We start from the raw sequence: 23,664 nt of genomic DNA on the forward strand, positions 1-23,664 counted from the left end.
TTAATAAAATAATTTAATATCATATTGCATTTGAACCTGAAATGCACAATTACAAATTAAGACCCTTACAGTAAAAATATATATATTTGCCATCTTCATTATCTTTCATCGTCTCACAGATGGAAAATTTGTATATATTTGCTGTTTCTAAACTTCTGTACAAACTGATTTTTCTGTCTAATCTTTGGGTATTTTAAAAATTACTTTTTACATCTTCTCTCAAATGTAAAATAGTGAAATGAATACAAGTTTAGAAATACATATTTGTGAAGCTGCCAGAATTCTAAATCAATTCAGTAGCCAGAGAGAGTTACGGTGCTTGTAGCAACATGTACAAATGGTGTTCCAAATTGTCTCTTAATAGCTCTCAAATTTATTGAGAGTTCTGTGGCTTGATACTGTTCTAGAAGGTGAGAAATGATGCAGTCAATCTAGCAGTCCCTACTTTCTGGTTACATCTCAGACCTTCTCACTGCTGTGAAAGGGTTCTTTCAGGCAAAGCATTTTGGGTGAATAGAGTTATTACTACCTTATGCTCTCTGTACTTGTGGTCTGAATTCCTCTGGCCACTGCCCAGCTAGGCATAATCTGGGTCTGAATGAATGCCTCTAGAAGGAAACATAGCAAATTCATCGTGAGGAATAATTGTATCTAAGCCCTCTAGCCTGTAGCTAGATGCCAGATCTAGAGCCTCCCTAGGAACCAGCCCATGGATTTACAGGAGATTAACTCAGTGAAAGAAAGGATAATACTAAGCAACAATGGGAACAGGGGAAAGCCAGAGGAGAGGCACCTTAGCTAACTTCAACTTCACATGGGGGAACTTCCAATGGCATCATTTCCCGGGCCATCTTTCAACCAGTCCTTTTATGTTTATATGTAGATTCAAAATATAACAAAACAGGCAGTTTTCCTGACATAGTCTTTAGTTTGAAGCACAATTAGTGATATTTTCCTATTTTGTCACATTTACAAATAATGATGTTTAAAGTTATTTCTTCAGCTTTGTAGAATTAGTTGTTATTGCCAAGATTTTCAAAAACAGGATTTGAAAAGTAGAGAAAAAATAGTCACTTTTTCTGTAGCAGCATTTTAAATTAACCATTCATCCATATTGGCTTGTCAGAGAAACTGAGATAATAATTTGACAATGGATTGAGAGATCAAATTAAGGAAACTTAAAGTTCTAAACAATCTTCAGAGTCCACGGAACTTTATGAAACATTGTAAAAAGCTCATAAACCATCCTTAACATCTTCACAAATCTCTAGGAATCAGGGGAGCTGGACTCAGAACCAGTGTTTGAAATATTAAGACCTCTACAACCAAAGGGAGACCGAAGACACCTTGACAATAGCTGGATGCCCCTAATACAAATAGTATGAAAATATTGACAGAACTCTATAACAATCCTTAAATTACTACAGTTGGAATTATGGGAAAGAAAAAGTATATTAGGTAACATGATTTTATAAACAATGCATCATCTTTTAAGTCACTTGGCATGTATTCCCCTTTTCTCATACTGATGTTTCATCCCCCTATTTTTGATATAGATAGATACGTAGATAGATAGATTAGATAGATATAAATTAGATATTTTCTCTAAACATTTTACTATAATTAAAATTACAACATCAAATGTGATTTGTTGAATGAGATATTATGGGGTGAGGGCTCTTGCACACACCAAAAATACTTAAAATGTTTAAAACAAAATTGCTTTTGCATGTAATCCCTCTCTTACTGTGCCTAAAGGTTTGCATTTCTTGCCCTTTTCTGAACTTTAGGTCAATTATTTTGAGAAGGAAATGACTAAGCAGTTTGACATTCGTTTTATAGTTTTTCTAATACATGAGTGACTAGAAATTAGTCTCTGTTTAAAAGTAAAGTTAGTCTCTCTGACGTCACAGATGGGCCATTGTATTGTAGAGTGGTGGTGGAAGAGGGACAGAGAGATTTATTTCCATAGTCTAGCCTAGCTCACAAAAACCTTACTGATGGTTGGGTAATTATTGGCACCATTACTCTGAAATAACTTACAGAACATTATAGGAATCCAAATTTAGCCCAATTTCCATTATACAACAAAATCTTCAGATGAAGAAGATTTTTACCTTCTTCTGTTGGTGTGTTGAAAGAGCCATCTCAGAGATGACAGGTGTATCCTGTTTAAAAGGACCTGAGGCCGGGCGTGGTGGCTCAAGCCTGTAATCCCAGCACTTTGGGAGGCCGAGACGGGTGGATCACAAGGTCAGGAGATCGAGACCATCCTGGCTAACACGGTGAAACCCCGTCTCTACTAAAAAATACAAAAAACTAGCCGGGCGAGGTGGCGGGCGCCTGTAGTCCCAGCTACTTGGGAGGCTGAGGCAGGAGAATGGCGTGAACCCGGGAGGCGGAGCTTGCAGTGAGCTGAGATCCGGCCACTGCACTCCAGCCTGGGCGACAGAGGGAGACTCCGTCTCAAAAAAAAAAAAAAAAAAAAAAAAAAAGGACCTGAAATAAAATTGGACCTAAATGAACACCAAACAAACAAGGAATATGGCCTTGTATGTTCATGTTATTTCTGTTAAAAATATATTGTTGTTAGCTATATTCACAGGAAGCTATCAGAGTTCCTTTTCATAATTGTCCAATCAAAGATAGAAAGGAGAAGCAGAGAATGGAATAATTCAAGGTAAATCTTAGATATCTTTTGGACTTTTGTCAACATACCTTTACTCTCTGAATCTCTTTTTTTTCTCAATTGAATGGGTTTGACATTTACTAGCTCTTAGGGCATCCTGGGAATGTGTGTCAGCAAAAATGTAACATGACTTTTTCCCAAGTTGTATAGGGCAGCAGGAATACCTGTATTAGTAGAGGTAGAAGAATTGATTTTACATGTTTTAGTAAACCATGTCCATAACTAAAGGAAGTAATACACCACTACTAATGTATAACCAAGATATTTTACTTTCTATAGTGTTCCAATTACCACTTGAGTAGTATTGACTGGATTCACATTGGTTCTTCCTAACAAAATAAGTTTGCTGAAGGTAGAGATGTTAGCATCTTTAAAGGGATAATTTAAGAATTTATTCATAACAATTTCATAATTTTTTACATTTTATTTTCATAGTTAAATGAGAATGTACAATTAATTTTCCTTTGACATTACTTTATAAATAACAAAAGGCAACAAGATACCAAATACATCATTACATTATTTCTAAAATAAGTAGGATCCTCTTTCTCACCTCTACCATTTCTTCACAGATTGATCCACCCCAATACCATTTGACAGTATTCTTGACTTAAACTGTATATTATTTCTAGATAATCGTATGTAATTGTTTTATGCCTCCACCATTTGTACCTAATCATTTAAGTCTGAAACCAAATGCATGTGCATTAAAAATCTGAAGAGTTACATTGGATAGTTTTCTGAATCATATGCAATATTTCTGTTATTTTTATATGACAGTCTTATACATTCCACAACAGATGCCAAATACAAGATTTAAGGCTGGCAAATATGGTTAAATATTGAAATAGATCTGATTTTTAAAACATCTGTATTAAATAACTTCAACTTAATTTGTTTCGCAGATTTTCAGTGTTTAATAACCCTCCCAATATTATACTTTCTGCCAGTAGTGGTATGGTGAAATTATTGCACATTCAAATGCTGGACAAACAACAGATATTATTTCAAAAGCTTTTACAGTCTAATTTGCAAAGACTGGAAAATTACATATGAATATAAATTGTTGGGTTCCAAAACAAAACAACATTTAGTATAAGAGTATTTTGTTAAAAACAAAATGCATTTTCCAGTATAGGAAAATTCTTTTTATTTAAAATGCTTAATGGTTTTTTGTTAGTTTTCATAACATCTTCATGAGATAGGAATGTAGCAATTTTAATGATTTCATTTTAAGGTTGAGGTCTGGGACACTTAAAGTTCAAACTAGGAATACTGAAACAGATGTTATATGTGAAAATATTTATATTTTTACACAACTGCTCTCATTATTCTGTTCTTATAAATTATGCATTTTAAAATTTGATTTATATTTTTATAAGTTAAGTATTAAAATGAATGAAATCTCTTAAAAATCTCTTAAATAAAGCTTAAAATATAAAAGATAATGCCATTAACTGTACTTAAAGCCTTAAAAATGTTGAGTTATATCTGTGGATGAATTTTTATGAATAAAAAAGATAAATAATAATGAGCAATTTTTATACTCATGCCAACCCTCAGGTTTCTCTTTCTCCTAGGATTTTAAAATCATTTTATAACTTTATATGCGTTTGCAAAGGTAAAATACTGCTGGAATTAATCCGAAGTCATGTTTTATTTTCCAAGAAGAAAAAGAGAAAAGGAATTCAATGTCTTAAAGAGATGAAATAAAATTATTATTTTATTAATATTTTGTAAATACATGAAGATCTTGAAAGTCGTAAGTACTATGCAAGGACTTCCATTGCAAGGCATAAAAATCCCTAAATTGGAAAACATATCAAGTATTACATAACTGTTTTTATATACCATAAATTCTTTGAGAGCAATAATCCTCATTCTATACTATATTTTCAATATCTTGATTTCCTCTTCTCTTTGTGCTCCATATGAATTTGGTAACATTTATCTTAGTTGCTCACTTTAATTTGCGTTTAGATTTAAAACACAAAAGTGCCAATTAAAATGATTTTGTCCATCATTTTAAAGCATTAGATCTTCAGATATGAATTACTGTGATACCTAAGACCCAAGCTTGGATTGAAACTCCAGGATGTTACTGGTAATACCATGGGGCTTCTACCAATTTAGAAAGAAGACTAAACATCTCTACCACCTGTGAAACTATCAAGACCAAGTTTGACGTATTTCATGGGGTGGAGTTCATTGCAATGTTTTACTAAGTCACAGTTGAAAACTTCAGGATCAATTCTGTTGATAGGATGCATTAAATTTAGTTCTCCTCCTCATCTCCACCATCTCATGACAATAAGGATCCTGCATAGTTTGCGTATAAACTTACATGAGCTCTGATATTGACCAAAAAAAGCACTACTTCCTGTGTTCTCCATTGTCTTCCCTTGTTATTTCTACCAATAATTCTGAAACAGGATATCTGGATAAATTTTGATAAGTGGATAACAATAGGAAAAATGTCAAGAAATTCATCTTAAAATTTCAAATTTTGGAGTTACAAATAACTCAAAGGTGTATGTTTTATATGTAAACATATTTATATTGTAGTAACAGTAAAAATTGTTATACCAAAAAGTCATATATATGCATGGATAGTGATTTCATAAATATTTGAGTAGGACATTGTCCTAAATTCTAGAACATTATATTCTAGTACAGGAAGAAAATATATTAATAAATCAATTAATTACCTAAGAGATGTATTAATAAGTGAATTAATTTTATAGGAAAAATCACTTTCTATAAGAAATCCCTTGCAAATTGTGATTTCTTACAGAAGGCAACTTTTAAAATAAAATCTACATTCTTCAGTACTGTCTTCAACAGATCTTTGAGATTATAACTTAAATAAAATTTAATCAGCTGGGCACAGTGTCTCACGCCTGTAATACCAGCACTTTCGGAGGCTGAGGCGGGCGGATCATGAGGTCAGGAGATCAAGACCATCCTGGCTAACATGGTGAAACCCGTTTCTACTAAAAAAATACAAAAAATTAGCCGAGCATGGTGGTGGGTGCTTGTAGTCCCAGCTACTTGGGAGGCTGAGGCAGGAGAATGGTGTGAACCCGGAAGGCGGAGCTTGCAGTGAGCCGAGATTGCGCCGCTACATTCCAGCCAGGGCGAAAGAGTGAGACTCTGTCTCAAAAGAAAAATAATAAAAATAATAATCATGTGACGATGGAAAACATTTTAAACACACACACAGAAACACTTAACTAGATAGCATAAATAAATACCTTACTGAAATGTAAACATTATCCAAAACTTCGATGATGTATATTATAGTGTTGGGAACATATGTATAGTGTTTTTTTAATTATTATTATTTTTAAATAACATTTTAGTCTCTAAGCACAGAACAAAAATGATGCTTGTTATTTTAAAATCCTGGTTCAGTCTTTACTCCAATCTACTTTTTAGCAATATTTCTGAGGAATATTCAGTATAAATGCCTTTGCTACTTTCTATTCTCATAGTTTATAGATATTTTTATTCTATTTGTATTCCAAATCTATTGCCAAGACATTTTCTTTTTCTTTTTTTTTTTTTTTTTTTTGAGACGGAGTCTCGCGCAGTGTCAGCCAGGCTGGAGTGCAGTGGCGCGATCTCAGCTCACTGCAAGCTCCGCCTCCCAGGTTCACGCCATTCTCCTGCCTCAGCCTCCGAGTAGCTGGGACTACAGGCGCCCGCCACCACGCCCGGCTAGTTTTTTGTATTTTTAGTAGAGACGGGGTTTCACCATGTTAGCCAGGATGGTCTAGATCTCCTGACCTCGTGATCCTCCCGCCTCGGCCTCCCAAAGTGCTGGGATTACAGGCTTGAGCCACCGCACCCGGCCGACATTTTCTTGAATATTGTTGCCAGACAATATTATTTTTCAAAATCTTAGAGGTTAAAACAGGGATAAAAATGTGAATGTTTTTTCAAGAAAACTAATCAACATGAGAGAAAATTGCACCTCTCAAGGGGAACTGCTAGGACATTGGTAGAAGAAAGAGATGAGCAGAGGGTATATGGAAACAGGAAAGAAGACAATCTTAGCAGTCTTTATAACTGAGAAATATTGAAGGAAGGGAGTGCTGCTCTATGATTCATTTTCTTAAGTGTATCTATTTTCTTGCTTCGAGGAGAACCATTTAGTTGCTTAGTAGTTTGGTCACTGCAGAACTTGGGGTCTTCCTGCTGGAGACAGGTAACCTTGACTAAAACTATCTGAAGATGTACCATAAAATACAGAAGCTCAGTTGGGGAGTGGGGGTCTATAAACAGCCAATAATAACTATCACCCATCACAAAGGAATTACAGGTGAGAAATTCCCAGCATCTTAGTGTGTGTGTGTGTAACCAACAAAATTCTGTGTCATTTATCTAAGAAGCATAACAACTCGGCACTTATGTTTTGGGTTTATAACATTTAAAAAAATTCTCATAATTCTGTGGATTTCTTAGGCTCAGCTAAGTTGTCCTGCTGTTCACTGTAATGTCAGCTAGGATCATCCAAGCACTCGAGCAATTGCAGTGAACTGGGGGGAGATTGGCTAGTCCTGATACATAAAAGGCAGGTATATTAACATACCTAGTTCCTCAGCCGAGGTGGCTGGAAATGCTGGAAATGGTGAACTCTGACTGAACCCATCTCTCTAGTAGGTTAGTTTGGCTTGCTAAATGTTAGTTCAGGGCTGCAAGAGAGTATAATCAAAATCAGAAGCAGGAGACCCCTTCAACGCTAAGCTCAGAAGCAGTATAATCTCACTTTTGCAGCATTTCATATGTCAAAACCAATAATAATGAAAACCCAGATTTACTAGGAGGAAAAGAGTAATATACAATTATAGGCATGGCAAGAATTATCAGCAGCCTTTTTTGGATCTAATTTAACACAGCCTATGCAAAGTACACTTACCTCCTCATAATTCCCCCAAACTTCATTCAGTTGTGTCATCAGTCTCAAAGTACAGTGTCTCATGATTGAGTAAGATCTAGATGTAGATGAGATGTGGAGGTACATCTCCTCTTAATCTGGAAATCTGTGAACAAAAATGACAAGTTATCTGTCATCCACAATAGACAATCTCATTCAAAAAGGGAGGAAATGGAAGGCACAGAAATCACAGTCCATGTAAGCTATGAAATTCAGCCTGGTACTTTTTGCTAGTTCTCTATGGTAGCTGGAGATTTTTTTTTTGTCACAACCAAATTATGCTTTCTTAGAGTTGTTTGATAATTTGTTATTCTTTACAGTTATTGGTTCAAGCTCTGGGTTCTATATATGCCCTGTGAGACAAACTTCTTCCATAAAAAAGTTCTGTGTTTATAGATCCGTAGCTTTCAGAGCTTTCCTCCTATTCACAAAAGTGGAGACTTTTAATGACCTTTTTTTCATTTTGACCTATATTTGTGCCTTTTAATCAACCAATGATACATTTGTTAATAAAGTGTTCTTAAAACCTTTGTGGATTTCCTATGAATCTTATTGGAGTTCATTTGATTCACTCAAAGCTATATCCATAATTTTCTAAGACAAACATTTATCTAATTTTGGCAATTCTACTTTCTGAAACCATGTCCTTAGGAAGCGTTTTGTTTAGTTGAGGGGTTATATAAAACATATCCTAAATGTTTATGAGATTTTCAGAAAGTCTTTTTACAGGTATAGCCTTGATTTTTTCTTGATTCACTCTGAGGGTCATGCAATTGGCTGAATTATTGACTTGATTTTTTCCTTGAGGTCCTCTCTTATCTTGAAAATCTTTTTGCTGAAGCCATCTATGTTTCTTGGGCCATCTATATTTCCTCTGAATTCTGTTTGAAATAAAATAGTGTTTTAGTTAGTTTATGTCTCTCTTAAAATACATTGTTAAACAGAAAACAATGAAATCAAATGCCAGTATCAATATTCTGATGAAAATCTCATTAACCAATTTTGATACTCTGAAATACATATTTGTTCTTCATCTCCATTTCTTGGCACACACCTTCTAAAACCCTTGAAATCTCTTAAGTGATAAATTCCTTTATGTATGCTGAGATAACTGGTTATGGGGACTAGGGTTCTTGATAGCCTCACGATGGGGGAGAGTCAGCCAGGGAAAACATCCATGTGATTAGAGGATTGGAACTTTTACTCCCATTCCTCTACCTCTGGAGAGGAAAGAAGGGTTGAAAGTTTAGTTGACTGCCAGTGGACAATAACATAATCAATTATGCCTTCTTCATTAAGCCCCTCCTTCATTTAGCCTCCATAAAAATTCAAAAGGACTGAGTTTGGGAAGCAGTGGAGCTTTCAGATAACTTCATTTAACTTGGGTGCCTAGAGAGTAGCATCCCAGATAGGAAGTGGAAGCTACATGCCTCTTAATGCGTACCTTGCCTTGTGCATTTCTTCCATCTGGCTGTTTATCCGTATTATTTATAATATCCTTTATAATAAGTGAGTAAATTAAAGTGTTTTCCTGAGTTCTGTTGAACCACTCTTGCAAGTTAATCAAAGCTGAGGAAGGAGCCATAGGAACCCCAACCAGAAGCATGGGTCATAGTTTTAGGCTTGTGGTCGGCATCTACAGGTGTGGGGTAGTCTTGTGGGACTGAGCCCTCAAGACTGGCCTCTTGGTTCATAGTTCAAAAATAATAATAAATAATAATAACTGCATCTGATCATGTCTACCTCATTCAAGAGGGTTAAACTCATCACTGACGGTGTCCAATAGTTGCTAAATATAAGACTAAAAATCAACAAAAACTTAAAATTTGTTATGCCTCCCTATTAACTATTTTCAATTTCATTTCTCTCACCACTATGGCAATCTCCCACTTGAAGCAAAACCAATTTTTTAGTGATTCTGGTTACATTTTTTACGTTTTTAAACTTTTAGTGTATTCAACTTCTCTGGAAGCTCTTTCAGACAGATTTAATATTCTCTTTGTCCATACTGCCCAAAATATTTGTTTTTAAAAAAAGACTGAAGCATAACCAATATTTGTTAAATGACACAAAAAAGAATTAAAGAGTCCATGTAGAGAAATCAATATTTATATAACAAATATTAGAATCATGAGCTGGGCACAGTGACTTGCGCCAGTAATCCCAGCATTATAAGAGGCCGAGGTAGGGGAATCACTTGAGGCCAGGAGTTTGAGACGAGCCTGGCCAACATGGTGGAACCCATGAAGCAGAGGTTGCAGTGAGCCAAGATCACCCCATTGCACTCCAGCCTGGGCAATGGAACAAAACTCTGTCTTTAAAAAAAAAAAAAAAATCATGAAATTATTAATCTTCCACATATAATTAAACTATGATGACAATAAAACACAAAGAAAATTGTACATTGGCCAATTTAGTACAACAAACAGATATTCTACTCTCTAACATAGTTTTTGTTTTGTTTTGTTTTTGAGATTGAGCTTCACTCTTGTTGCCCAGGATGGAGTGCAATGGTGTAATCTCAGCTCACTGCAACGTCCGCCTTCCAGGTCCAAGTGATTCTCATGCCTCAGCCTCCCAAGAAGCTGGGATTACTGGCATGCACCACCATGCCCAGTTAATTTTTGTATTTTTAGTAGAAACAGGTTTCACCATGTTTGTCAGCCTGGTCTCAAACTCCTGACCTCAAGTGATCTGCCCGCCTTGGCCTCCCAAAATGCTGGGGTTACAGGCATCAGCCACTGTGCCCAGCTTCTAACGTGGCATTTTAAGAGTGATGCATAGCTTTATGATATAGATGTACCAATAGATCTATGTTATAGATCTAACATTAATAAGAAAAGTAGCAACAAGCTAAGCTGGGAATGAGAACACTTTTTATTTCCAAATAAAGAGACATGCATATGTATACAACTCCAAGTAGAACAGCAATAATGTGGTTTAAAGAAAACTATATTTATTTATTTATTTATTTATTTATTTATTTATTTATTTAATGTATTTATGTATTTATTTATTTTTTGAGTCGGCATCTAACTCTGTCGCCCAGGCTGGAGTGTAGTGGCACAATCTCGGCTCACTGCAACCACCGCCTCCTGGATTCAAGCAATTCTCCTCCCTCAGCCCTCTGAATAGCTGAGATTATAGGCACCTGCCACCACACCTGGCTAATTTTTGTATTTTTAGTAGAGATGGGGTTTCACTATGTTGGCTAGTCTGGTCTTGAATTCCTGACCTCAAGTGATCCACCTGCCTCAGCCTCCCAAAGTGCTGGGATTACAGGTGTGAGCCACCCTGCCCAGCCAGAAAACTGTTATTTTTTTACACCTATTAGATAGCATGGTAAACCAAGTCATATCTTGGTTCTCTTATAAAATATTCTGTAGAACATATATCATTCAAATAAATTGAAGCCTGTGTATCCTGCTTTTAAATAGTGATCCTTGTGAACTAAAATCTTAAGTTATTTCAATTTTCAAAGCATGGCGAGCATCTGTAGTGTGAAGAAAAACCTCCAATTTTGTCAAAATGTTTAACTTCTAGTGATCATTATGCAATTACCAAAAGTTCAAAAAACCTCATATTTAAAAACTACTTTTGACATTTCAAATTTAATAGCTCAAGACAAAAAATCGTAGGAAAATTAGATGATAGCAAATAAGACAGAATAAACAGATCTAATGGCCTGTCTCTCTAGAGAAAGATTAAAAAAAAAAAAAAAGCAGAACTGTTGGAATCAACTTTGTTAAAACTGAAAAATAAATGTTTACAGAAACAAGAGAATGCTGAATCAAGAGAAAGGGAACATACAAATTATAAGAAGGCTATATAGCATTATTATTTGCATTTGCTTCATCTGGCACAGCCTGTATTCCCAATGTGCCTGGCAGAGCGAGCAGAGCAGACCTCATTCTCAAAGAATGCTATCCTGTATGGGAGCTACTTGAAGGATTAATGAGAAGTGTTTGTCTTTATTTTATCTAACTCAGAACTCACACTGAACAGAAAAACAGCAGGCTTTCCTCAAGAATATGATAAGGTAAACATATAAACAAACAACAAAAATGAACAATAAAAAACTGCAGCTGCCTAGGGCAAAAGATTAAGACTGAAGAAAATATAGAGTGCCCAGAGTCTGGAAGGAAAAGCTAAGGAAAGTGTTTCTTTGAATAATTATAACAATCTTAAGCAGCTCTATATTGTGGGGAAATTTAGAAAACAACAGCACATAATTAGGGCAAAATATTTACTCAGAAAAAGACCAGAGAAGACTCAAATCATTTATCCCTGGCTGACATCTAGTCTTATCGTTTGAAGGAAGGAAAGGCTAAGGTAGATTTTCAAATGGGCTGGCTAAGCAATAAAAGAGTATCCCAGCACAGAAGCAATTTGCAAAGACTGGGATGACAATCTCTCTGGCTCCCTTTTCTTCTCCCTTTCTTTATTTCTCTCTGTCTCCTCTTGGTTTATCAGAAAATCTTTGACAAAACGCTAGCTGAACACAAACTAAAGAAAGAGAGATTTCAGAGGCAAAACATAAAGAAGTTATAGACCTTTAAAAATAGTTTAGAAAAGACACTAAACAAATATCCCTGTCCAAATTCCAATGGCCTCTTTTGCAGAAATGGAAAAGTTGGTACTCAGATTTCATACAGAACTGTGAGGGGTTTTAACTAGCCAAAACAATATGGAAAAAACAGTGTTGGAGGACTCAAAATCTTCCCAAGTTCAAAACTTACTAATCGAAAAAGTGTGATACTAGACATATTGATCAATGGAATAAAATTGATCATCCAGAAACTGATCCATATATTTTATAAACAATTAATTTTGACAAGGATGCCAAGATCCTTCACTAGGGAAAAAGTACTGTCTTCAACAAGTGATGCTGGAATGATTGGATATCCATGTGCAAAAGAATGAAATTGGATTCTTACCTCACATCATATATGCTAACATTAACTTAAAATGGATCAAGTAAATATAACAGCTAAAATAATAAAAATTATTAGAAGAAAACATAAGGGTAGTCTTCAGGATCTTGAATTTCCCAAGGCATTCTTAGGTGTGACACCAAAACCAGGAGCAGCAAAACCAAAAACAAATAAATAAATATGACTATGTCAAAAGAAAAAATTTTGTTTACCGAAAGATACATTATCAAGAAAGTGAAAAGAGAACCTACAAAATGAGCAAAAATATCTGCAAATCATATATCTGATTATCATCTAATATAGAATATATAAAGAGTTCTCACATTCAACAACAAAGATGAACAAACCAGTTTTCACCCATTTTAAATGGGCAACCCATTTTAAAACAACCAATTTTAAAATGGGCAAATGACTCGAGTATATGTTTCTCTTAAGAATAGGTACAAATGGCCAATAAGAGCATATGAATATGTCCAACATTATCAGCGTTCAGGGAAATGCAAATCAAAACTCTGATGAGGTGCCACTTCACCACCACTAGAGTGGTGATAATTCTTATTTTTATTTTATTTTGAGACAGGATCTTGCTGTGTCAATCACACTGCAGTGGCACAATCATGACTCACTGCAGCTTCAACCTCCTGGGCTCAAGTGATTCTCCCACTTCAGCCTCCCAAGTAGCTGGGACTACAGGTGTGCCACCACACCTGGCCTTTTTTTTTTTTTTTTTTTTCAGTAGAGATAAAGTCTTGCTATGTTGCTCAGACTGTCTCTATCTCCTGAACTCAAGTAATTCTCCCTCTTCAGCTTCCCAAAGTGTGTGCCTGTCCAGATTTTTTAAAATGAAAACAACTAATACTGGCAGCAGTGTGAAGAAATGAGGAGCTTCTTTCTTACTGGTGAGGATGTAAAAAATTTTAGCTGTGGACAATTGTTTGCTGGTTTCTAAAATAGTTGAACATAGAATTCACATATTAGCCAGTAATTTCACCCTCAAGGATATGCACAAAAGAATTGAAAGTGGTACTAACAAAAACATGTATACATATGTTCATAGTAACAATATTCACAATAACCAAAATGTGAAAACCCAAATATCTATCAACAGAGGAATGGGTAAACAAATTGTGACACATACATAAAATAGAACATTATTCAACCATAACATGAAATGAAATCCCAATATATTATAGCATGAATGAATCTACAATATATCATGCTAAGTTGAAAGAATCCGAAGACAAAAGATTGCATGTTATATGATTCATTTACATGAAATATCTATAATAGGTAGGTCCATGGAGACAAAAAGCAAATGTGTTGCCAAGGGCTGGAGAGAGAAAGGAGTAAGAAGTAACTGCTTAATGAGTATGGGATGTTCTTTTGGGGCAAGGAAAATATTTTATTGCTAGGTAGATACGGTGGTTGCACAATGTTGTGATTGTACTAAATGCCACTGAATTACTCATTTCAAAATAATTGATTTAATGTTATACGAATCTTACTTCAATTTTTTAAAAGCCTCTTACTATTGGGTACAATTTTCTTCTCACTTTATAAAAACGCCTCATATTTTTCTAGGAAAACAATATGGCACGAAGACTAACATGTACTTTTTTAACAGAAAATACTTAAAAAAAAAAAAAAAAAAAAAAAAAAAAAAAAAAATTTGCCGAAAATTTGGGGGAAAAAAAAAAAAAATAGAGAAATTGCATGGTACCAGAGGTTTTCTGTTGAAAGAAAGAACAGATGTTTCTAACATGTCTCAGGTTATGATTTTGGTAGATGAACTGCTTCAATAATAAAACAGCAAGGATGAATTTTGTGGGTGTGGTCAATAAAAGCAAGATGTACTGGAAACAATTTAAAATAATCTTTAATAAAATAATGTTTATTGACAAAACAGTTTAACTGTTTTAGTGTGCCTGTTATGAAATCAACAAAGAAAAAGAAAGATTCTGAAGTTACATTCAGAAATATTATTATGTGAAGTATTTCTTTACCAAATTATTCACAAAGAAACCATTGCAGTTAAGCAGTAGTAAATAAAAGGCACAAAGATATCACCAATGAGAATAATGTTAACTTTTAAATGTTTAAATATAGTCAACCATCTCTTCCTCTCCTTTGATTGCAATGTATGCAAAACAAACATTTTGAGTCATCCAAATATGGAGGGATAATAAAACAATAGGCCACCTATTTTTATAAAGTTTTATTTGAACATACAAAAAATACACCTGATGTGATATTTCATAAGATGGAAAGTAGCAAAGTATTTAAGAGATTGATGAGCGCAATTAAAATTATACTTTTCTGTTATCACCCCCCTAAATCATCTCAAATTTACCGAACTTTTTTGATGATAAGTAGTTGTCAGTACTGTTTAACCTAATAATATTTTTAACCAGTTTTTACATACTGAAATATCCCTTCAAGGTAAAAAGGACTTTTTAATAATGGCTAAGAAAGCAATAGCTTTTTAATAGAAAGAAAGTTATACTATGGAGAGAGCATTTAGAAAACAGGATTTTGGAAATGTATCTACTATTATGCAATCTTTTTTTTTTTTTTTTTTTTTTTTTTTTTTTTGAGACGGAGTCTCCCTCTGTCACCCAAACTGGAATGCACTGGCGCGATCTGGGCTCACTGCAAGCTCAGCCTCCCCGGGTTCACGCCATTTTTCTGCCTCAGCCTCCCAAGTAGCTGGGACTACAGGTGCCTGCCACCACGCCCGGCTTATTTTTTGTACTTTTAGTAGAGACGGGGTTTCACCGTGTTAACCAGGATGGTTTCGATCTCCTGACCTCGTGATCCGCCCGCCTCGGCCTCCCAAAGTGCTGGGATTACAGGCATGAGCCACCGCGCCCTGCCTATTATGCAATCGTAATGGCCAAACTACATGTTACTTAAAGAATTCTCATACTGCTATTCCTCAAAATATGGAAAGTGATTTTTTAGCTATCTAAAATCTTCCAAATAAATGTTTTAGTGGATTGGAAATAATTTTTTAAAAAAATATAGATTCAAAACTTTCTAAAATTTTCAAGATCATTTACAGCTTGAAGAAAACAATTAGGTCATGAAAGACCAAGAAATGACAATTATGATTGATTATGGAGAGTAGATCTTGTCCACTTACAACCATTGAAATCAAGATAAATTAAATGTGGAGCTGTATCTTTGATGTTTTATATATCAACATGTAAAGTCAAGATATTCAGAAATAATGAACCAGTTTCTATCACATTTTTCTCACTAACAATATTGTCCATTATTTATATTTTAGAGAACAAATGTCAATACAATAAGAAATAAATTTACCTTTAAGAGATAATCATGTTTAATTTTGTTGTTTAGTCTGTTTATTTTTCCAGATTTATTTTTGTATATATTTTAATATATTTATTATAGAATACATGAATATATAGCATTAAGATTTATGTATTAATATTTATATGTATGTGTATACATACACACATTACTGTTTTTTCTTTTTTTGTATATATGCTACTATGACTCAATAAATGTCAATTCCAAGTTGGTACCTTACTTTAAAAGAGTATTCCATCACTCTCTTAGGCCAGAAACTTTTAGTGATGCAATATGTAGCAGGACTGGTGGATTCCACTGTCATGTGTTTATTGCTAAACCTCATTTGTTACTGTAAAGTGTATTTCTGCGTCTGATGTAATGTTATGCATACTGTGTTGGTAAATTAAATACTCTGTAATCTAGCTGAGTCCATGTAGACAGGAAAGAAGAACTTATACCTATGGATTTGATTTAATACAGTCAAGATTAATTGCTGCCATTCTGATGGTTTGTTATCAACTTATCACCAAGTGGCTGGTTGGTTTCGCTGGAAGATGATTTTACACTAGAGACTCAGTGTTGGTCATGCTTTTGATTGAATACCATCAGGGGAAGTAATTTATCTGCTTTTTTCCTTTTTTTTTTTTTTTTGGTTTGTTTTTTTTTTTTTTTTTTTGGTGGGAGCCCACTGTTGGGCCCATGCATAGCCTCAATTTCTGTCATCATGGTACTTCTATTATTATGCTCATTGTTCCAGCACTGGGGTAGCCAGTTATAGATTCTGGCTTTTGTCAAATGGCCAAGTCATTTTGTCTAATTAGGTTAGTGTCTCTCTCACTGTGAATGCTCTCTTGAACATATTAACATGTAATACAAAGATCTTCAAACTGTGTTCCTATACAAATGGCTTCAGATTTTTCAACTAGAGCTTTCTATGTAAGTCACACTTTTTTTTTTTTTTTTTTTGCCACTATTGATATTCTAATACCGTAAGGGCTTCTGGTTACTACAGCTCAAACATCACAGCTGCTTACTCCACAGCCTAGACGTACTGAAGAGCCCTATCCTACTCTGAGCACTATCCAAAGCTAGCAGCCTTTTTTATCACCCAGTAAATAGACCAGGACAGCATTCATAAGTGTGGAATATACTACCTCTAAAATTTGAAGACACCTATCGAGTGTTATCTTTCTTTCTTAGCGGTGGACGTTGTGAGATGCAATGATTTTTCTTTTACTTTGGAGGAAATGTCCAGGTATGAAACAGGCAAATGGACCCCTAAAATCTTTACTGATATAGTAGGCCCTGAATCTCCATATATTGTTATTCCCAACCTTCTGTAGCACATATGACTTGTCAAGATCTCCAACATAGTTAACACTATGGTTATTAAGTTTAATATGGTGTTATCAATATAGTGGACAAATGCAATATTCTGAAGAATGGTCAGATTTTACAGGATCACCTGGCTGGCTGTATTAGGCAAGTTCATAAAGCCCTAGGGCTAAAGGGCTAGACTGTAAATATATATTACTTTCTGTCCCAAATGAATTTGAAATATTCCTAATCCTCTTCCTGATAGAGATGGAAAAAAAATGAATTCACAAAATCAATGACTGTATACCATGTATCTGAGTTTCACACTCATCTACTGTAACAAAAATGCCTATCTGAAACAGCAGTTGTAGCCTGAGTTTGTATCCTTCTCCAAGATCTAACTGCATGCTTTGTCACATCTACAACCACCTTAGCCCCACCATCAAGATGAAATATTGCTTTTGTTTTATAACTTTGACTCTGAGGGCATTCATTTCCTAGTCTTGAGCTTCACTTTTCCTACTATAATAGCTCTTGTACCACAGAATAAGGAACCTATATGGAAGTTGTGCCAAGGATCAGGTATATCCATTACAATTGTGTGTTCAAGAATGGAGTAACTGGCTACCAGAGTGCTTTCAGGGAGATTCAGACCTGGGCCACGTATCCATATACCATCTAGCTCCTATATACTCCCACTCTTAAAGGGGGGCAGGAGGAATCCATGACTTTGGTTTCCAAAGTATAAATATTTTAAATACTTTTGATATTTTATTTTCTCCATATGGTATTGCATGGTTCTCCTCCTGGGGACCTGGTCTATTCTTCAATTAATGAGATTTTAAGTCTGTGGATTGGTTTGATTCTGTAAGCCAGACAAGGAATTATTGAGAGGGCTATTGTTAGTCTCGAGGTCATCATTCATCCATCTTTGATTTTTGTTGTTGTTATAGACTGGGTAATAAATTTGTTGGATATCCTTCTGTCTTGACTCTAGGGATGCTATATTTTGTTAATCATCTCCATAGTTTTCTGCAGGCCAGACCTCTACTAGAAACTCCAACTATGCCACTTGTCACAAAATTGTACTCACCTTGCTTTTCATAGCTAGATACAACTACCTCCCCTCTATTATCTTGATATCTTACCAAACTGGTTGGTATTAAGGAGCTCAGCTCAAGAGCTTTCTGTAATAGCATCTTTTACTATCAGTACGGGACTATAGAAGACTGCCATCATTCAGTACCATTTAGAACACAGGCATGGGCAAATACTGCATGATAAAGACACCAAAAACAATTGCAACAAAAGCAAACATTGGCAAATGGGATCTAATTAAACTAAAGAGCTTCTGAACAGTAAAATAAACCATTAACAGAGTAAACAGAAAACCTACAGAATGGAAGAAAGTTTTACAAACTATGCATCTGACAGAAGTCTAAAATAGAGTATTTACAAGGTACTTAAGATGAAGTTACAATAAAACAACCAAATAACACCATTAAAAAGTGGGCAAAGGACATGAACAAACACTCTCAAAATAAGACATACATGTAGCCAACAACCATTAAAAAAACTTAAAATCACTGATTAGAGAAATGCAAATAAAAATCACAATGAGGTACCATCTCACACCAGTCAGAATGACTGTTATTAAAAAGTCAAAAAATCACAGAAGGCTGGCAAGGTTGTGGAGAAAAAGGAATGCTTATACACTGTTGATGAGAGGGTAAATGTGTTCAACTATTGTAGAAGACAGTGTGGCAATTCCTCAAAGACCAAAAGGCAGAAATACTATTTGACTCAGCAATCTCATTACTAGGTATATATCCCCAAATAATATAAATCATTATATTATAAAGACATGTGCACACGTATGTTCATGGAATTGCAGCATTAGTCACAATGGCAAAGACACGGAAAAAAACCTAAGTGCCCATCAATGATAGATTAGATAAAGAAAATAGGGCACATATACACCAGAGAATACTATGCAACTGTAAAAAGGAATGAGATTATGTCCTTTGAGAGGAGCTGGACATGGATGGAGCTGGAGGCCATTATCCTTAGCAAACTAACACAGGAACAGAAAACTGAATACCACATGTTCTCACTTATAAGTGGAAGCTAAATGATGAGAACACCTGGACACAGAGAGGGGTACAAAAATTCAAAGAAGTGGTGTTGGTATGGGTCCTGGAAGCATGAAGAATGTAGTATTTTCCACATTAAGAAACTATGTTTTACACTGGGGCCTATTGAAAGTGAGAGTGGAAGGAGAGTGGAAGGAGGAAGGGGATCAGGAAAAATAACTAATGGGTACTAGGCTTAATACCTGGCTGATGAAACAATCTGTACAACAACTCCCCATGACACAAATTTACCTATGTAGCAAATCTACACATGTACCCTTCAATTTAAAAGTTAAAAAAAAATAAATTTTTTAAAGGGAAGACTGCTGTCGTTGAACTTTTCAGCAATACCGATGCCCTTTTTAGCAGTGTATTTCTTACTCCTTTGATAAGTGGAATGTCCCTTGTGTCTTCACATAGAACTTGATTATCTGGTGTGTATTCCAGTCTCAGGCAGTATATTTAATTCAGTATTCCATTTCTCTAAGTCTTTTGGTACATTCTTCTACCGTCTTCCACAAAAACTAGATGATCTACCATTTCTATTTCACTTAATGTGGATATTTTTTCATGCTTCCAGGATCCACCTGGCACCATTTCTTCGAGTTTTTGCCAGGATTCATAGGAATCTGAGGATTCACAATTATCTGGTACATTGAGTCAGACATACCCATCCCATGTCTCATCACTTCTCGTTTTCTCAATCAGGGCCCTATCTGGCATAAGAAACTTTCCCAAATTGAGTATTCAACCTCCTCTGGAACTCTGCTGCCCTTGCAATTGTGGGTTTGATGCTCAGTTTTTTCTGGCATAAACTTGAAAGAGATAGCAGTATTTTATTTATTACTAAGGAGACCTTCTGGCTTTTGTGCCTAATTGGTTAATGCATGATTAATCATTTCATACTTAGACTTAATTTTTTCCTAATACATCAATTATATCAATAACCATCCCATTTCACAGTTCTTACATCTCCTGAATTTCTGATATACCTGAGATATTGCACCTGCCTGTGTATTTGCTTCCATCAGTTTCCAATTTCAGTTTATCACAAGTGAAAGTTTTAACAATTATTAATACAACATATCTCTCATGCCAGAGATTGATCATGCCTTCCATACCACCAGTAATAAGGTCTTCATTTTCAGATGACTATCTGATGATTCAACTCCAAAATCCCATTTTAGTTTCCACTTCCTTGAACTACTTCTGATTTCAGCCTTCTTAAAGTTCCTAGGCAACAGATTGAAACAGATTTGCTTGTACCGTGTTTATTGGAGACTACCTGCAGGATAGACACTTGTGGGAGAATGAAGGCCATGAGATTGGGCTGACAGAGTTGTTAAACTACTCTGCAACTGCAGTAGAGAACCCAGATGATTCTCCAGGGAGCTCTGGAGCTGACTCAGACTTTATGAACTGCCCAGAATTGACATAGTATGACATTTGCACCCCTTCTATATCAATGTCATTGGATGCAGGTTGCCCATGGGAAGAAGAAATTCTTTTCTGGGTGTCAGAGAAGTCATGCCAGCAAAGACCCTCAGATATTGGCAGAAATCTTGCGAAAGGCATGCCATAAGGCCTCATTCTGGACCTGGGATCTTAAAAATCCCTATTGATATATGAATTGTGTGTATATTACTTTTGGTGTGTGATTTCTCAGGTGTAATTGAAGAGGATATATAATATTATTATTTTACTTTAAATATTATTGTTTTAGCAACTTCAAAGGAAAAAAATCTCAAAATAATATCTCAAATATTATCAGCATTCCTTGAAACATATTGACATTTGTTTTTTCACCTCCCATTAAAACAGTCTATTCTAGTTTCTCCAAGTGTATACATCATAATACTTTTTGGAGAACCATAAAAATATTTATTAACAAATTAGATACTAATTCAGATTTGAGGTATGCAAGATAATTTAATACTGAGAATGCTACAAGTTTCTAAATACTGTCTTCCAGAATATATTTTTCTTCAGATAAGATAATGAATGCTTCAATGAATTTCAAGGTGATAGGCAGAAAAATTCAGTGTTAAGGATTATAATAGACCCCAAAAAACTGCTTCCAATCTGTAGGTTCCAATAACTGGAATTTTCTGGTTTCCAACATATCTTGATAAAAATTGAATTCTTTTACAAAATATCAATTGCTCCAAAATTTGAGATAATCCCATTCAATTATTCTCACATCATTTGAAACTAAATCCTTAATGGCGTAATGAGAATAAATTGTATATAAAATACAATTTTTAGTTCCTTCTTTTTGGCATATTTTCATATATGTTTTCATTTTCAGTGGCATTTCAGAGATTTTCTTATCAAAAGCTTGTTAATAATTTTTTTTAATATTCAATGTGCTTGTTTTGATGCTTTATGTGCCCCACACATCGTAATGCGTTTTCGTAAGATTTCTATAAGGTAGATACTACAGCATCCTCACTTTCTAGATGGTGAATAACACAGAGAGATTGAGAAATTTGTCTGAGACCATGTAGCTAAAACTAAGAAAATATTCTTCCCTCGGTTGTGCAAAGGGCTGGCTAATTCTCACTTCTCACCTTGATGTCTCTGTTCAAATGTCACTTACTTCAAAAGACATGTCCTGATCATTCTATCTATAGTAGAGTCCTACAATCTACTTCATAGAAATTATCTTAATCTGTAATTATACTATTCACTTTTTCTTGACTTGTCTATTTTCTATCTTGTCAGATTGCAAGATTCACGAAGAGAAGAAACTTCCCCTGTCTTTTGCTGTGTCATGACTGCCCATCATATAATAAGAGGCTCACTGAATATTTTATAAATGAATGAATAAAGATTCCATGTAGTCCCATTTGGAATAAGTACCTAATACACTTAGTCAATTAAAACAAATATGTCTTTATTTGAAAAAAATCCATAGGTTTTTGGGGAACATGTGGTATCTGATTACATGAGTCAGTTCTTCAGTGGTGATTTGTGAGATTTTGGTGCACCCATCACTTGAGCAGTATACACTTCACCCTATTTGTAGTATTTTACCCCTCACACCCTTCCTATCCTTTTCTCCTGAGTCCCCAAAGTCCATTATGTCATTCTTATGCCTTTTCCTCTTCATAGCTTAGCTCTCACGTATGAGTGAGAACATATGACATTTGGTTTTCCATTCCAGATTTACTTCATTTAGAATAATAATCTCCAATCTCATCCAGGTCACTGTGAATGCCATTAATTAATTCCTTTTTATGGCTGAGTAGTATTCCATCATATATCACAGTTTGTTCATCCACTTATTGATTGATGGACATTTGGTTTGGTTCCATATTTTTGCAATTGTGAATTGTGCTGCTGTAAACATGCATGGGCATCTTTTTCATATGATGACTTATTTTCCTCTGGGTAGATACCCAGTAGTGGAATTGCTGGATCAAAGTTAGTTCTACTTTTATTTATTTAAGGCATATACATACTGTTTTCTATAGCGGCTGTATTAGTTTACATTCCCACTAGTAGTGTAGAAGTGTCCCCTGTTCACTGCATCCATGCCAACATCTACGTGTTTTTATTTTATTTTATTATTATCATTATGGCTGTTCTTGCAGAAGTAAGGTGACATCACATGATGATTTTGGTTTGAATTTCCCTGATCATTAGTGATGTTAAGCATTTTTTCATAAGTTTGTTGGCCATTTGTATCTTCTTTTGAGAACTGTCTATTCATGTTCATAGCCCACTTTTTGATGGAATTGGTTGTTTCCTTCTTACTGATTTGTTTGAGTTCGTTGTAGATTCTGGAAATTATTTCTTTATCAAGTGTATAGATTGTGAAGATTTTCTCCCACTCTGTGGGCTGTCTGTTTACTCTGCTGACTGTTCCTTTTGCTGTGGAAAAGCTCTTTAGTTTAATTAAGTCCCACCTATTTATCTTTGCTTTCATTGCATTTACTTTTGGGTTCTTGGTCATGAAATCCTTGCCTAAGCCAATGTCTAGAAGGGCTTTTCAAAAGCTATCATCTAGCATTTTATCTATTTCAGGTCTTAGATTTAAGTCCTTAATACATCTTGAGTTGGTTTTTGTATAAGGTGAGGGATGAGGATCCAGTTTCATTCTCCTACATGTGGCTAGCCACTTATCCCAGCCAGCACCTAAAACAAATGTGTCTTGTATATTTGCTCCTTTATTCTTCCAGATAAATTTTGGTATCATTTTGCTCAAGTTTGCTTGAAATTATGGTAAATAGAATTAATTTAGTTTGATTTTTTTTTTTTTTTGCAAAATTTAGTTTTTAAAATCCAAGAACATGATATGTTTTTAAAGTATTTTTTTTTCTAATTTTTAGATGT

Source organism: Theropithecus gelada, chromosome 1, assembly GCF_003255815.1.
Source record: "Theropithecus gelada isolate Dixy chromosome 1, Tgel_1.0, whole genome shotgun sequence".
Classification (NCBI taxonomy): Eukaryota; Metazoa; Chordata; class Mammalia; order Primates; family Cercopithecidae; genus Theropithecus; species Theropithecus gelada.